Below are 13497 nucleotides of genomic sequence, written 5' to 3'. Positions count from 1 at the left end.
ATTTAGACGTGTCCTGTCTAACAGATGGTGTATGCCTTTTCGAAAATTTTACACAGCGTTTTATGAAATCAGAAAGAAACGCATACATATTAGTATATTACATTTCGTGTAAAACATAATATATTACTTTGTATGTTGATACAAAGAGTTCAATATATATTTACAACAGACAACGCAATACGTATGTCGGGAATTTTGAAACACATGTTACTGATAGTGCTGCATGTCATTGAATTGCAACTTTAAGGTTCTATCAACGGTATGTATTTAAATGAGTTCATTTAAGACAAATACCACCTACCATGTTATTCACAGGAAGTTAAAGTATATTTTCTCGTAGACGCACATCTAACATATGATGGTGTCGGTATGAACCCATCAACGCAGGTCATGCCAGCATCATCTCTATACTTTGTATCCTCAGGACGTGACAAAATGACGGTACCATTTTTGATTGACGGAGTAGGTCCACAATCTAGATAATTCAATTACGCAACATTGATGCATGCTGATTTCTAACGATAGTATGAAATAACCATTTGAATTAATGGCGACCATTCGTATTTTCATATAATTCATTGAAAACCTACACATAAACACATGCATCTTTAGACAGGTTTGTCATTGTTTTGTAAAATATGAATATTTAAATGTGTGGTCTAAAACGTTCGAAACCGTTGTAGTTGCAGTGAATAAAATTGTTTCAGAAAGTTATACTCATAATCAAATGCATGATTGAACAAAATAATTGTATCCACGTTTAGAAAAACGTTCTTACCAGTCATGATTAGTTCGAAAACAATCATGTCTTTGATTTGCAAGGTCTGCATGGACTGAAAACTTATAGGCCCATATGTTTGTGAATTGAACAGAAAATGAAAAGTAGTTTTGCAAAATAAGTTTTAGACCAAAACAATGACAAAACGTTTGCATTTCCAGACGCTTAAAATAAAAACGTTTCAGATTTTGGTAAACATTCCATTGATGTTTTTCGTACAGTACAAAGAGTTCGCCTACATGAATGTTACATACCTTAAATGTGTTTTTGATATTTGATTGCACAAATATGTGATTAAGTAACAACAAAAGGAGTACTTTCTCATTCCATTTTTTAAAACAAGCAGTTAAATGTGCAACAATGAATAAACTACGAAACAGACATATGATCGTGTGTACGTAAGAACAATGTGCACCTTTCGGATTGCATAAAACACTTTCCCACTTCTTGCTTGGTAAGCATTTCACTTCAGATTTGATCGCGTTGTAGCCATTGTCACAATGAACGTGGGCTCTTTGCGTGGTTCCCGGCTGATCCGCGTTTGTTTCTAATGAAATGTGAACATTAGAAATTAATGGTGGTATACTGCAGGCTGAAACAGTTAGGTGTCGATATGTCAATACAACCATGTATTTAACGTCGTTCGCCAGCAACACTATATTGGCTGCCTAAATATTTGATCGTGTAATGACTTCATAAAAGATGAACATATAAAATGAAAAGGTATAAACATATATTATGTAAATACGGTTTCAGTTATTCGATATGTATTGAGGACATGTTATCAAAAGAAAAAACAGTCACATTGTTCGAGATATTGCGAATATTAATGTAAAACTGACTGAATTACCTTAACATACAAATGACACCAGTTTTGAACATTCCTTATCATTTAGTACGCCTTTAATGAAATATGAAGTCTCTACGCACTCTTCATTGATACCGGTTGCATTTTAATTGTTATTTGGTTCATCGTGTTTTCAGTACTGACTGACATTTGTTCCATCCTTCCACTGAAAATTCTTCGAGTTTGGTTTTATTCTAGCTCCAACCCAAATTGCCCCTTGAACTAAAATAACAAAAAAAATAATACGCATATAATAAAGTTGATTGTAATACTGCGTTGAAATTAGTGCATCTAAAACATAAGTATATTTGTTTCCCATTACTGTATATAGGTAAATATACATGCTCCTGGTATAGCTAAAGTCAAGAAATATTATATTTGCTTATCCTTGAAACGAAAACATATCTACAACAAACACGGTTATTTTAAATCTAAACAAAATAGGTAACCGTGGCGTAGTGGATAGGATGACTGGAAAGTAAAAGGTTCGATCCCCACTATGGGATCTTTCTTTAAATCTCCCCCAAAGACATCAAAATCAGAAATGCACTGTCCTCCGTACACTTCATGTCAGCTTCATGCCAGCGAACTACATACTCAAAGAACGTGTAACATACGCCTCCACGTTGTGTGTAGCCACTTCTGCATTTGCATACTAATTAAGAAACCAAAGATATCGTACAATTATATCATTGTAAGCAAACATTTACTCGAGTTGTTCTTATTGCTTTTGTAAAAAAATTGCGCTCTCCGCTAAAAGCATGTTTAATAGTTCAGACGGTAATGAATAGTCAACATTTAAACTGTATTATTATGTCCTCACATGTCTAGCATTCAAAGCATTAACTGCGTTAATATTAACTGGCACACACACACATACATAATTAATCAACGTATTAAACAAATATTACCAATAAAGTTACCTCGGCATATAAATTTAAATCTAGCAGTGCATGATACATCGTTCAACAATCCTGATATAGTTTTGATATAGTTTGCAGCTTCCACGCAATCTTCTACTTAACCAACGTGATTTGGTTCGCCGTAATTCCAGAATTCACTGCTTACATTCGTTCCATCATTCCATTGAGCAGTCGAAGAGTTTGCGGTTTTTCTAGAACCAACCTAAAGTTCTGTATCCCCATCTGCAACTCACATTTACGAAACGCGCACACACACAAGCATGTATGCAAATTTGCATTTATGCAAAGTAATGTAGTGAAATAACATAACTACAATGTTACTATATACACATAGGTAGATGAAGATCCCATCAATCATGGTGCCTTCGACAGGATACAAACAGATAAAAGTAACAGTAACAATGATACAACACTTGTTTTTCACAGATCTAGGTAGGCACTCTGGTTCCCAGCGTTCTTTGCGGCTATGGTTCTCAACCGAAACACTCTTTTAGGCACAGACGTTAATACAGGTACTTCTAGTGTTATCTTAGCAACATGTGCCACGCGAAGATATTTGTGCCGGTTTTGTTGTCCGTAACAAGGATGGGTTGGTCACAATGCGGGGTGGGGATTTTAATTGCTTATCCCAGCAACAGCATTCCCGGATCCCATTCTGAACAGCATGAAGTTCAAAGTCCCGGCGTCCTTCGCGTCTCACATGGAAGCGGTGCCGCTTAGCAATAGCGGCAGAGACACAGGCAGCTTCACCAACAGCGGTGCCGCTTAGCAATAGCGACAGAGACACGGGCCGCTTCACCAACAGCGGTACCGCTCAGCAATAGCGGCAGAGACACGGGCCGCTTCACCAACAGCGGTGCCGCGTAGCAATAGCGGCAAGGACACGCGCAACTTCACCTACATGTTTACTATATTCCTCCCCATGTTATAGTCCCCCCTCCCAAATGAAAGGCTCTGACCTCATGCCCACACATTACCCTTGTTCATGACCCAGCCCTCTTTTGACCTGTTACTTATAAATAAGCATGGGTCAGGCAGACTCCCATTTATCTACCTGAAAATCCCTGGCACGCATTACATTGATTAACCAGACCACTCATTACAGCATAGACCCAACTTAAATCATTTTACTAGATTTAGGCTCATATTTAACTCGTCCACATTTCCCCATACAGCACAGACCACAAGGAGGGATTCTGTCACCTGCTCAATGGTTTGACCTTACTCCTTAATCATATTAATGACCGAAAAGACCCACAGGATCCCTATGCGTGCCACACCTAGATCCGTAACGGCCCTACTACTGACCGCATCTAGCTTAACCTTGAACAAGATCGGCCATAAAATTGACCGCACAACCTCAGTGAATATCAGTCGCACAACCTGACCACATCTAGTACCACCCCGAACAATATCGGCCATATAATCGACCGCAGCTAGCACAACCATCGGCCATCAAACCGACCGCATCTAGTACAACCTCGAACAATATCGGTCATATAATCGACCGCGGCTAGCACAACCATGAATAATATCGGCCATCAAACCGACCGCATCAAGTACAACCTCGAACAATATCGGCCATATAATCGACCGCAGCTAGCACAACCATGAATAAAGTCGCCCATCAAACCGACCGCATCTAGTACAACCTCGAATAGTATCGGCCATATAATCGACCGCAGCTAGCACAACCATCGGCCATCAAACCGACCGCATCTAGTACAACCTCGAATAGTATCGGCCATATAATCGACCGCAGCTAGCACAACCATCGGCCATCAAACCGACCGCATCTAGTACAACCTCGAATAGTATCGGCCATATAATCGACCGCAGCTAGCACAACCATCGGCCATCAAACCGACCGCATCTAGTACCACCTCGAACAATATCGACCATATAATCGACCGCAGCTAGCACAACCATGAATAAAGTCGGCTATCAAACCGACCGTATCTAGTACAACCTCGAATAGTATCGGCCATATAATTGACCGCAGCTAGCACAACCATCGGCCATCAAACCGACCGCATCTAGTACAACCTCGAATAGTATCGGTCATATAATCGACCGCAGCTAGCACAACCATCGGCGATCAAACCGACCGTATCTAGAACAACCTCGAATAGTATCGGCCATATAATCGACCGTATCTTGCAAAACCTTAGACAATGCCGGCCTTACAACTGACCGTATCTTGCACAGTTACAGGGCGCCCCAAAAGGTGGCGCCATCCTATTATGATTCTTTATCACATTGCTCAAGTCACCGTCTTCTACCAGGACTCCGGCATCGACCCTGCCACTTGAGTACATGCCATTGCCTGAGCCCCCACTATTACACCGCTAGCTTGCGCGAGTCAAATAAACCTGTTGCGGACAATCATAAAAGCACAGAAATTACCAGGTGGATCAGTTCCGTGCATGAGCCATTCCTGAATAAATCGGAAATGGCTCACCGACTTCATCACAACTCCCCCTAGTGAACCCCTAAGCATAAACTTTCCCTTTCTTAAACCCCTTTCTTGTGCCATAGCGACCATCTGGCCACTTAAACCCAAGGCGGCCCCCACTACGTCAATAGTGACTTCATGTTTTTGCAATACAATCAACTCGAGCACCTGTTCCCACATCGGAACCTTTTCCGGCAACTGAGCAACTACCCGGTCCGAGGCCAGGGTATTCTCAGCCGCCGTATTTAATACCGCCTGTATTGCAAAGCCGTTCACACTTGCATCGATTCGGGACATTGAGTCTGATTTGATCTGCTCGATCATCACCAGTAGGCCCTTATCGTTTTGGATACACTTTGGACATACTTGAGATAAGTTCCCTATCTCTTTGCAATTGAAACATTGCTGCCTGACTGGAGATGGCGATGGACTTCTGGTGGGTCTTGCCAAAAGCTGGTCAAGCATCCCTATACAGACGTCCATCTTCTCATCTAACATGTCCTCCATTCTCTCCACGGCCACCACCCTTCCTACAAGCCTACTTTCTAAAGCCGCATTCACACCGGCCACCTTAACTAGCCCTACACACCCCACTTTCTGTACCAATATTGGTTGATACACAAAGCGAGTGTGAATGACCCACTTCAGCAGGTCAATAGCTTGCTCTATAGACGCGGGCCTCTGATTTATGACTAGCTCACCCGCTTCTTTTACCCTAGCACCCATGCAAAATCTTAATATGGATTCTTGCAACATTTAAGCCTCGGGCAAGTCCATATATGCTTCGCTTGCAAGGGTCATTACCCTGTCGGCCCAATTATCGACCAATTCATCATCTCCTTGCCTAGCACTGGAGAAGGTTACCCTTGCCGTCTCTGGCCAAGTCGCGGTACCCAAAACGCCTCTCTAGCTTGTCTTCTACCTCCAAATAGCTTAGATCCACCTCGATATCCGTCACCAAGGCATAGTATTCACTTGCCTTGTCAGTCAAGCAGAGACACAAGTGGTCTCTCTTCTACCTATCCTCCCACTCAAAAATAGTGGAGAACTTTTCAAATTTGGTAAGAAAAACATGCCAGCTTCCCCGACCATCATAAACTAGTGCCTTAGGCAGCGATTGCAGCCTAGACTTCTGCTGGCCAAAGGGTGCTGCAACGTTATCGCTAATACCTTGCGTTGCATTAACAAAATTCTGCGATACTAGATGAGGGGTTGCCCAGCTCCTGTCCACCTGTGGTGCAGGTACCACCGGTGTAGAGGTAACATACCCCGACTGTCCTGGTGGAAACATATAAGCGATTGAGGTTGGTTAACAGGGTCAATTAATTGACCCTGACCACCCACTAACATATAATGCAGTTGGCCACCTTGTGAAACTGGTACCTGCGTCATGACCTGATACGGCATAGACTGTGCCCCTTGCGCCATTGCATTGTATTGCACGGGGCACGTCCCATGTGCCACAGGCACCTGAGTCACCGCCTGGTATTGACCTGACTGCACGCCATGTGTGAGCTGGTACTGAACAGGCTGTGCCTCTTGTGCCATGGCATGGTACTGTACAGGGTACACCCCATGTGCCACGCGCACCTGAGTCAACGCCTGGTAATGACCTGACTGAGCGCCATGTGTGAGCTGGTAGTGAGCAGGCTGTGCCTCCTTCGCCATGGCATGTAGTGTAGCAAATGAGACCCTAAATATGGGACAAGAGTAGTCTATGAAAGCCAACAGCAAGTTTTATATATCAAAATGTAGGTCTAAGTCTGAATTTTATTGTAATGGTTATTATTTTTTCCGTAAGTGTTGGAGTTTCCATGGAAACAAAATGGCGTCAAAGATGGCCGCCCAAAACAAAAACACACCTTAAGTTGAAAAGTTGTCCATATTAAGCATTCTTTCATGACGATTTCTATATTTTATTCTATAATACATAACATTATACATTCAAATAGACGTTTTCAGTGAAAATAGCAGTAAAATTCTTGTAATACATATTTGTAAACCATTTATTTGAAATAAAATGAATAATAAACAATCATGCGGATGCTGTTTTTAATAATATCTTAATATATAATAAAATATATTGAGAAAAACACAGTTTAAATTATGATTGGTTCAATTATTTAACTTTATTTTCAAATAATCCTTTAAAAATGTAAAGTATGCATTTACATCAGGATCTTGTTCAACCCCATGTTCCGCCCCTAATTTGTCAAATAATTGAATAAGGTCACGCAAGCGAGAAAATGGAATAAATTACTTTGATATATAATTACGGTATTGAGAAAATAATGTTATAATATTAAAATTGTAAATATAATTAGATTTCAGTTTCTAAAATTTACTTTTAAATAATAGCTTTTACCAGGAAGCTCTGTTAGTCAAAAGATTAACATGTAGATTCTATTGAATAAGTCTACAAGACTAGTTAACACAGGCATGTTTTTTGCTTTGCTTTGTTTAAATTTTATGTCATTAATGGTGAAATCTTATTATAATGATGAGAAGTCTTTAAATTAAAAAAACACAATTGAAAACTATTTTGTTTTCGTGGACTAAGTTCAAACATAGCTGGTTTTCACCTCAGACAGTAAGTGTGTGATTGCTTCCCTTTGTTATTATTAAGACATGACCTTGATATTCTGTCTGCAGAAGATGAAACAAAAACAAATTTTGGCAAACATGTCATACAAAAGGTATGTATATATTTGTTTATTTGTATAGTGCTAAGCCTAATACATATACAGTATATGCAACACTTTTAAAGAAAGAAATTTAGATTCTACTTGGAATTAAGAATAAAAACCTAGGCTTAATGTTTGAGGGTCATGGCCCCCAATCTATTTCAAGGCATAAACAGGCTATTAATGTTATCTTTTTGTTTATAAAAGTAATTAAATATGAAAGTAATTGTGTTTTTCAATGTGTATGAATGGGAAATTATCAAATAATTAGCTTATAGTACACCCTATCTCTGTTTTTTTTAAAACTTGAGTAGTATCCGAATTGATACAAATAAGCGGATATTAGTAAATAAAACGTTATTAAAGTTTAATTTTGATATATTATATTTTTTCAGTTTTTCAGTTAACATTTAGAGAAACACATCTAAAGATGGATCTATAGCTTTTTAGATGTTGACAAAAGGTATGTTTGGGCTATTTAAAAGTATAGTTATTGGCTCTAAGATATCATTCCACATAATGTAAATGTTTGACATTAGTTAATAACAAATTATTGTTTACAATGCATGTACATTTACTCAAAATTGACTTTTATAATAATACACTTTTTACAAGCATAAGATGTGTAAAAGATGAAATTAACATAATTTGTTAAAATTTAACCTTATGATTTAACATTTTGTTTGCTGCATGTTTAAAGTGTGAAAATTTGTTTAAGGATCACCTCAACACAAAGCGTTTAATCATACTTCGAAGTGATGCAAATAGAGAACTGTATGCAGGCAGTGGAACTTGTGTAGAGGTATACCAGTTAAGGGCAATTTTACCAACTTAACAAGATTAAGACTTAAATAATTACATCTTATATTAGTGTGCATGCATAAGTTGTATTTGATTACTGCTTACCATGGGAAGAAGGACCAATCCCTGCAGTAATAAAATAATACTGATTAAGCTCAACATAGCTCACTGTTAAGTACAATGTATAACAATATCTTTTGGTGATCACACTACACAAACTATTGATGATAATGGAAAGAGATGGAGGAGGATGGATGGTAATAATGGAGGAAGTTGATGGATGATGATGATGCATATGATGGTGATACAATTTGATGATGATGATGATGATGATGATGATGATGATGATGATGATGATGATGGTGATGATTATGATGGTGGTGGTGGTGATGATGATGATGATGGTGGTGGTGGTGATGATAATGATGATGATTATGATGATCATGAACCAAACCAATGCAAGACACTTTCCTAGAGAAAACATTCTTAACCCATTTATGCCTAGCGTCTAGAAAAAAGGCCTTGACAAACAGCGTAGACCCTGATGAGACGCCGCATAATGCGGCGTCTCATCAGGATCTACGCTGTTTGTTTAAAGGAATTTCTGCAAGAAATATTCTAAATATAGAAATAAATATACTAGACATCCCTTATTTTTGAAATAAATTGATCCAATTTAGAAGGATGGGAGAGTCCACCTAGGCATAAATGGGTTAAACCTTAATCTTCCAGCTGTGACCGGTGCAACTGCAGACCAGTCCGGGTAAATCACTGATGGCAGAATGGAGGATCCCAATAATAAAACAACTCCTTTAAGAACAAGGTCTTCTTTAGAAAATTTCAACTGGGAACTGCAATGTTTCATTTGTGGAGAAAAATGTGATCCAAAAAGGGACAGTAATTCAAAAGGTTATTCTAGAAGTTGGTCATTTGTTGAACAATCTAATTCAATAGATCCTAAAACAATATACTCAAAGGTCTTAGATTTTGCATATAAACGTCATGATGAGCGTGTTATTAATCGTCTTCCAAATGGTGATCTTGTTGCTGTTAAGGCTAAATACCACCGAAAAAAGGGTTGACTTGCAAGCTATTACAATACTGCTGATTTAAACATTGAAAAGGGTGACATATACAATATCACTTACAAGAAAGTTGCCAAAACTTTGAAAGTAGAATTTGAACACACAGTCATTGTTTAAAAAAAAGTTGTTAAATTAACCACATTACGACAAAGATTTATACAGCTCTGTATTGATCAGGGATGCTATGAAGCTGAAAATTACAAAACATCTTACCTTAAAAAACTTTTGAGTGAAATTTGGACCGAAATATCGTTTATTCATAAGAGGGGAAAAACAGATCTTGTGTGTGATTCGACAAAAACATTCCAGGATGCAATTAGGGAAGCAAACCACTTTGAAGAACTAGCCCAGGCTGACAATGAGGTATCATATGATATCGAAGATAAAACCGACAGCTTAATTGTACATAGAGCTATAGGAATATTGAGAAAACATATCTTCATCTGTTAAGAAGCTTGAACATCAATATTATTCTCCTGATGAAATGACACTAAATGCTCAGAAAGACTTTCTTGACCCACTTCTTCTTCAAGCTGTGTATTGGTTGACAAATGAAAATGCATTTCAAGAAGCTGGTGATACAGAGCACATACTAAATGCAAAATGTCTTGCTATTGCAAGTGACATTTCAACCCTTGTTACATCAGTTCCTTCACCAAAACACCTCGGACTTGCAGTTCATCTTTATAATGATTTCGGAAGTAGACATCTCATTGAAGACATGTTTAACTTAGGATATTCCATCTCCTATCCAGAGCTACGTAAGTTCCTAACATCTGCTGCTGAGCATGGGATGAATAGCCATGAAAAAATGATTTGCTTACTGTCTAAAATGTTTGAAGGGACCTTGTTAGATCCTTTCGACACAAAACAACGCCTGACTGTCTCATAAATTTTGCTACAGGAGCACATGCAGAGGATGATGTGGAAACATCTTTTACAGATTGTATTGAAACCGGCAAGACAATGTTCACAAAATTTGTTAAAGATAGGCTTATATTGATAAATGATACCACAGAAAAAGACTTTTATACACCTATGGCAAGAAGTTGTGTTAAAACTATGTCACAAAGCGCATTAAAGAAGCAGAAGACACAGAAATCACAAGTGTGTGGAGAAAACATGTTTCAAAGACGTTTAGCCATAAATGCAAACAAGAAAGTTCTGGCAGAGAGATTATTTTCCTATGAAAATGCAACTGTACCAGTCAGCATGTTTTCCGAGGAAGGAAAAATGATAATAGCCAAAAAATCAGCATTCATGCATAAGATTGAAGGTCTTTTGACTGATGTCCTGCATGATATAGAAAAACCAGACACCATTATTTTTGACGGAACGGCAATTATACAGTCAATTGTTATACAGTCTGAACAAAGCACATTCAAAGATATGACAACATTGTTTGAAAAATACATTGTGTCAACATCCCGCAAATACAAATCTGTACAACAAATCCATATCATTTTTGACACATATAGTGAAAATAGCCTGAAAGAAGAAACAAGACGACGTAGAGGAGACTATGAGTCATCTAGCAAGGTGCATGTTCACAGCAATTTGAAAATTCCCACAACCTGGAAGAAATTTTTAAGTTCATCAGCAAACAAAGTAAGTTTAACACAATATTACACCGGCTTTCTAAAGGAAAACTCAAATCTGAAAACTCATGAAACGATCTTCATTAATGTCGGAGCAGACACAGTGCCTTGAAATTACAACAGATGGTTGCCGAAAAATAAAGGTTCTTCAATCAAATCAAGAAGAAGCTGACACGCTTATGATGCTACATGCCAGATATGCAGCAGATATAGGAGGAACCTGCATTGTTGTACATTCACCTGACACAGATGTTCTTGGACTGGCTCGGTCTTTTACATAGGTTGCCATTGTGAAGAATTTTTTTTATGATATGATAACTTAGACGATGCTTCGCAGCATCGTCAAAAACGTTTCATTCCAATCCATGATGTTGTTCACAAGCTGACTGAAGATCATATGAAAATCCTGCTGACAGTTTATTTTATCACAAGATGTGATACAACCAGTGGGTTTAATGGGAAAGGGAAGAAAAAAGTATTCAATTTGTTCATGAAATATGCCAAGACTTTCCAGAATTTGCATGATATAGGTGAACAATTGAACCTTCAGAAGTTACAAAAGGATGCCTGTGAAAAGTTTGTTGCTCTCCTATATGGAAATGAAAACCTTACATTGAATGAAATCAGACGCATTCGAGCTGCAACATCAGCACATCCCAAAGCCTTGCCTCAAACCAGAGACAGTTTTTATCTACACTGTCTCAGATGTCTTCTACAGCTCTGGATATGGCACCATTCCCTGGTTGCAAAACATGACTTGCCATCACCAACATTGTTTGGTTATCATTTTGATAGCAGCAACAATTTAGTTCCAACAATGATGAATCAACCAATTGCTGCTCCAGAGCTTCTCAATGATCTGACGTGAGACTGTGAAATATGTGAGGACTTTACATGTCGCTGTTTTATAGACAAACAGCCATGCACAGCAGCCTGCAAGCGTACTGCAAATATGCACACACAAGATATGCTTTGTGCCAATTTGCATACCTTGACATTAGTGTTTGATCAAGATAGTGACATTTCTGATACTAAAGCTTGATGTGTGTTCAAACAGCAGTAAATAGACGGTTTGACAGTTGCATTAGGATTTAAAATAAATTATAAAATAGCATAATTGATAAGAATAACTTATTTCACATAAATCAGAAAACATATTTTCCATGTATTACCTTGATATAACCCAAACAATTAATAAAATAATAACATATGGTCAAGTGTTTTCCAAATTTTTTGTCATTTTATAGGTCAAACACAGTTCACTAAATCTTGTTATTATTGTCAACACGTTAGAAAAGTCGGTATTGTAAGTACTATGTACACTTCTCAATGCCATTTGTTCATTGTCTGTATTGTTGTGACATGATATTGTTTTTTCCATAGAAAGACTGAACTTAAAGTTTACCGATGTACTGCTCTAGTATATGTTACTTGTTGACTTCACACTACTCGATTATGAAATATAATGTATTATCTTCAGAGATGCAATATCGAGTATCTATTGAGATTTGCTTGTATTTCTGTATTACATACTAAACAATAGTATTTATGTTAATATTGATTTATTCGAGTTTTAAAAATGAAGAAAAAAAATCGAATGACACAAGTGGTTTGTAACCTTAAACATTTTAGTAGAATGCAATCTTTCGGTTTTTTATTTTCATCCAGTTGGTAAAACATTGTTAAGAAGTATGTTCAAAGATTGTTATATTGTTCATTACTGTGATTGTATGTCATTGCACAATAATTTTGACATGTTCATCTTATTTGAAAATAATGTATAAAACAGTATGATTTATATACATGTATGTGTCACAAAACACATGTTAGGTGGTTCGAAAAGGCATTTCTGAAATAAATAAATGAATGTTTTGTGATGTTACATCCCTTTATTATAGTCAGTGAATGGATTTGTCAATCTAAGTGACAGTTTTTTTTGTATTAATCATTATTTTCTTAAATACTTATCTACAAATTGATAGAATAATAATGACCTAAGAACATGTACAAGATATAAGTGGTGTGTAACCTTTAACATTGTAATAGTGTGTCACCTGTTTTAAATTAAACATCTAGTTGATAAAAAGTTTATTATTGGTTTAAATGATTGTTTATATTATTTGAAGCAATTGATTGTGTGTGTCATTTCACCATAACCATAACCATGACATGTGCATCTTAAATATAATATTGTATCTAACAGTATGTTTTATATATGTGTCACAAAACACATGTTAGCTTGTTCTAAACTGCATAACTGATATATTTCATGATTGTTATGTAATGTAAAATCTATGATAATACTCAGTAAATGATTATGGTAATA

The sequence above is a fragment of the Dreissena polymorpha genome, chromosome 10 (genome assembly GCF_020536995.1).
Source record: "Dreissena polymorpha isolate Duluth1 chromosome 10, UMN_Dpol_1.0, whole genome shotgun sequence".
NCBI classification, from domain to species: domain Eukaryota; kingdom Metazoa; phylum Mollusca; class Bivalvia; order Myida; family Dreissenidae; genus Dreissena; species Dreissena polymorpha.
This window is presented reverse-complemented; position numbering follows the sequence as displayed.